This window comes from Penaeus vannamei, chromosome 1 (genome assembly GCF_042767895.1).
Source record: "Penaeus vannamei isolate JL-2024 chromosome 1, ASM4276789v1, whole genome shotgun sequence".
NCBI lineage: Eukaryota > Metazoa > Arthropoda > Malacostraca > Decapoda > Penaeidae > Penaeus > Penaeus vannamei.
The window spans coordinates 10262111-10266764 of NC_091549.1; the positions used below are offsets into that span (position 1 = coordinate 10262111).

At 48.6% G+C, this 4654-nt stretch overlaps 1 protein-coding gene across 1 annotated transcript in view; it reads left to right on the forward strand.

Annotated features, from left to right (window-relative positions):
- Positions 1–278: 278 nt before the first annotated feature.
- Positions 279–4654, forward strand: part of LOC138863956 (uncharacterized) — an 18636-nt gene continuing 14260 nt past the window's right edge. The window contains exon 1 of the mRNA XM_070129775.1: positions 279–351. The gene's annotated coding sequence lies outside the window, so the exon portion shown is untranslated. The remainder of the gene's footprint in view (positions 352–4654) is intronic.

Genomic DNA, 4654 nt, shown 5'->3' on the forward strand with positions numbered 1-4654 from the left:
GGGGAGGAGGTGGAGGAGAAGAAGAAGAGGTAGGAGAAGGAGAAGAAGAAGAGGTAGAAGAGGTAGGAGAAGGAGAAGGAGAAGAGGTAGAAGGGGAAGAGGGGAGGAGGAGGAGAAGCAGGAGAAGAAGAGGTAGGAGAAGGAGGAGAAGAAGAGGGAGAAGAGGTAGGAGAAGAAGAAGAAGAGGTAGAAGGGAAGGAGGGAGGAGGAGGAGGAGGAGGAGGAGGAGGAGGAGGACACAAAGGCCACCAGCCAGGAGCGAGCAGCCACTCCGCCCACAGCCACCAGAGGGACAGCACGCCCCGCTCCTTCTCCTGGAACACGGTCTCTCTCGCACCGACGTCGACTCAGGTACTGTTCGGTGATAACTTTATCGAAGTTTCCCCTCGAGTGAATTTTATTTTTTGCCCAATTTTCTTTCTTTTTTTTTTCTTGTCTTTTTTTCTTTTTATTTCATTTTATTTTTGATTCGCTCATTTTTTATTATTTTCTTTCTTATAATTTATCTTTCTCTCTCTCTCTCTCTTTTCATCTCTCTCTGTCTCTTTCTCTTTATTTATTTCCAATGTTTTTAAGTATTTCATACTCCATTTTTTTTACCATTCCTTATTTTTTAAATTATTTTCATAGGTGAATTTTTCCCTTCCCCCCCACCCCCCCACCCCCGTTTTTTAAAGGAAGGAAAAGCACTGTAGACGCATCTTCTCCACGAGATTGAGAGTAACACGGGGATGCGATGAAAACGTATTGTGCTGCAGATCAATACAAGTGTTCTGATCGACTATCTGGGAGAGAGGGAGGGAGGGAGGGAGGGAAGGGGAAGGGGAGGGAAGGAGTGAACTGGGAGAGAGGGAGGGAGGGAGGAGGGGTGGGGAGGGTAGGGGGAGGGGTGGGGAGGGATGGAGTGAACTGGGAGAGAAGGTGGGATGGGGAGGGGGAGGGAAGGGGAAGGGGAGGGAAGGGGTGAACTGGGAGAGAGGGAGGGAGGGAGGAGGGGGGGGGAGGGTAGGGGAAGGAGTGGGGAGGGAAGGAGTGAACTGGGAGAGAAGGAGGGGTGGGGAGGGGAAGGGGAAGGAGAGGGAAGGAGTGAACTGGGAGAGAGGGAGGGGTGGGGAGGGAAGGGGAAGGAGTGAACTGGGAGAGAGGGAGGGAGGGAAGGGGGAGGGGAGGTGTGGGGAGGGGAAGGGAAGGGAGGGATGGGGAGGGGAAGGAGTGAACTGGGAGAGAAGGAGGGAGGGAAGGGAGGAGGGGTGGGGAGGGAAGGGAAGGGGAAGGAGAGGGTAGGAGTGAACTGGGAGAGAGGGAGGGAAGGGAGGAAGGGAAAGGGAAAGGAGGGGAGGAGGGGGTGGGGAGGGGAAGGAGAAGGAAGGCGTGGGGAGGGAAGGAGTGAACTGAGAGAGAGGGAGGGAAGGGAGGAGAGGTGGGGAGGGAGGGAAGGGGAAGGAGTGAACTGGGAGAGAAGGAGGGGTGGGGAGGGAAGGGGAAGGAGAAGGAAGGAGTGAACTGGGAGAGGAGGGGTGGGGAGGGGAAAGTGAAAGGAGGAGAGGAGGGGGTGGGGAGGGGGAGGGAGGGAAGGGGAAGGAGTGAACTGGGAGAGAGGGAGGGAAGGGAAGGGGGAGGGGTGGGGAGGGAAGGAGTGAACTGGGAGAGAAGGAGGGGTGGGGAGGGAAGGGGAAGGAGAAGGAAGGAGTGAACTGGGAGAGGAGGGGTGGGGAGGGGAAAGTGAAAGGAGGAGAGGAGGGGGTGGGGAGGGGGAGGGAGGGAAGGGGAAGGAGTGAACTGGGAGAGAGGGAGGGAAGGGAAGGGGGAGGGGTGGGGAGGGAAGGAGTGAACTGGGAGAGAGGGAGGGAAGGGAAGGGGGAGGGGTGGGGAGGGAAGGAGTGAACTGGGAGAGAGGGAGGGGTGGGGAGGGAAGGGGAAGGAGAGGGAAGGATGGGAGGGGAAGGAGTGAATTGGGAGAGAGGGAGGGGTGGGGAGGGAAGGGGAAGGAGAGGGAAGGAGTGAACTGGGAGAGAGGGAGGGAGGGGAGGGGAAGGAGAGGGAAGGAGTGAACTGGGAGAGAAGGAAGAAGGGAAGGGGAAGGAGAGGGAAGGAGTGAACTGAGAGAGGAGGGGTGGGGAGGGGAAAGTGAAAGGAGGAGAGGAGGGGGTGGGGAGGGGGAGGGAGGGAAGGGGAAGGAGTGAACTGGGAGAGAGGGAGGGAAGGGAGGGGGGTGGGAGGGGAGGGGAAGGGGTGAACTGGAAGAGAAGGAGGGATGGGGAGGAGGGGTGAGGAGGGAAGGAGTGAGCTGGGAGAGAAGGAGGGATGGGGAGGGGAAGGAATGAACTGGGAGAGAGGGAGGGAAGGGAGGGGAAGGGGTGGGGAGGGGAAGGAGAGGGAATGAGTGAACTGGGAGAGAGGGAGGGAGGGAAGGGGAAGGAGAGGGGAGGGGTGTACTGGGAGAGAAGGAGGGGTGGGGAGGGGGAGGGGAAGGGAAGGAGTGATCTGGGAGCATGGGAGGGAGGGAAGGGAGGAGGGGTGGGGAGGGGAAGGGGATGGAAGGGAAGGGAGGAGAGGAGGGTAGGTGGGGTAGGAAAGGGGGGAGGGAGGAGAGAAGGGGAGTGAAAATGGAAGGGAGGAGGGGTGGGGAGGGGGGAGGGAGGAGAGGAAGGGAGGGGAAGGGAAGGAGTGAAAATGGAAGGGAGGAGGGGTGGGGAGGGGAGGGATGGAAAAGGATGGAAAGGGTAAGAGAGGAGAGGAGGGGAGGGAGGGAAGGGAGGAGTGGTGGGGAGGGGGGGGAGATGGAAAAGGATGGAGGAGAGATGGGGAGAGAAGAAGGAGAGGGAAGGGGTAGGGAGGGGAAGGGAGTGAATGGGAAAAGGAGGGGAGGGGAGGGAAGAGATAGAAAAGGAAGGGGAGGGAAAGGAAGAAAAATTGATTGAAAGGAAAGGGAAGAGACGGAGAGGAAAAAGATGGAAAGTAAAGAGGAAAGAATAAAAGAAAGAGAAAAGGAGAAGGGTGGGGAAGGGATGGAAAGGAAGATGGAGAGAATGAGAGAGAAGGGAAAGGAAGGAATGTAAAGAGAAGAGCAGGATAAAAAGGAGAGAAGAAGGGATAGGAGGAAGTGAAAGAATGGATGGGATTGGAAATAAGAGAAGTGAGGGGATGGAGAAGGAGAGGAAAGAAGGGAAAAGGAAGGGAAAGGGAGGGAAAGAAGTAGAAAATAAAGAAAGGGAAAATGAGAGATAGAGAAGAGAGGGAAGAACAGGATAATGGGAATGAATGAAAGAGGAGATAAAAAGGACGAAAGAAGAAAGGAGAAGAAAAGGAGAAACGAAGAAAGAAAACAGAAAGATAAGAAACTAATAGAAAAAATGGCTGAGTGGCAACACTAATAAAAGAAAACGAAAGAGAAATATTTTTTTAAAAATACGACATAGAAAATGGGAACAGACAAATCTCGTTTTCTTCGCCTTATTAAAGAATAATCCTGAAATCTATCTTTATGTTCTCTTAATTAGCGCCAGGTAATTTGCCCTGCACACCTGATACACTTTTTTCTTTTTTATCTATTTTCTAAAGGATGTTTATCTTTTTTTTCATTTTATTTTCTTTCTAGTGTCACCGATTTTTTTTTCTTTTCTTATGCTATATATCAATATCACTATCATTATTGCCACGAATTGTTATAATGCGATGAACAATACTAATAGCGATAGGAAATGAAGAAAAAATATAATTCTTTCCGTAAATCAAAGAAAAGGTACGATCAAGTAGGCCTACAAATTGGCTCCTTGGTAACTAGGCGCTTGTGGAGCCATCTATGGGTAAGCTTAATTAACTAAAATCACAGTCGCGATGGCATTCCTATACCACTGGGTTAAGTTCTAAATATCGTTCAGTGTCTTTCTTTTTTTATGATTATTTCTAGTTATTTCTAATGGCTGATTTTGCAGGCGCTTTTCGAATTTCATTTGTTTTAGGTGGGATACTTATTTTTTCAGACTCTGTCTGGCGGTAGGTCTGCGTTCGTTAAGTGCTTCGTGGAATGGAATCGTTAGATAGGTAGCTAATTGAACTATAAACTATATTTGGTCAAATTCTTTCCGCGCAAATGTAGTTTTCGGGTAACTTTCCGCGCATGCTTAGTTCTTTTTTAAATCATCTACGCATAAAATTCCTTTGACATTTCCGCACACTTGTTTCATCATCCGTCCGCAGATCCGTATGCATGTATGTATATATATATATATATATATATATATATATATATATATATATATATATATATATATATATATATACACACACACACAACACACACCCACACACACACACACACACACACACACACACACACACACACACACACACACACACACACATACACACACATACACACACACACACACACACACACACACACATATATATATATATATATATATATATATATATATATATATATATATATATATATATATATGTGTGTATATATATGTGTTATGTACCTATATATATATATATATATATATATATATATATATATATATATATATACATGTGTGTAGATACATATACATATATATCTCTATCTATATCTACATATATATATATATATATATATATATATATATATATATATATATATACATGTACATATATATACATACAT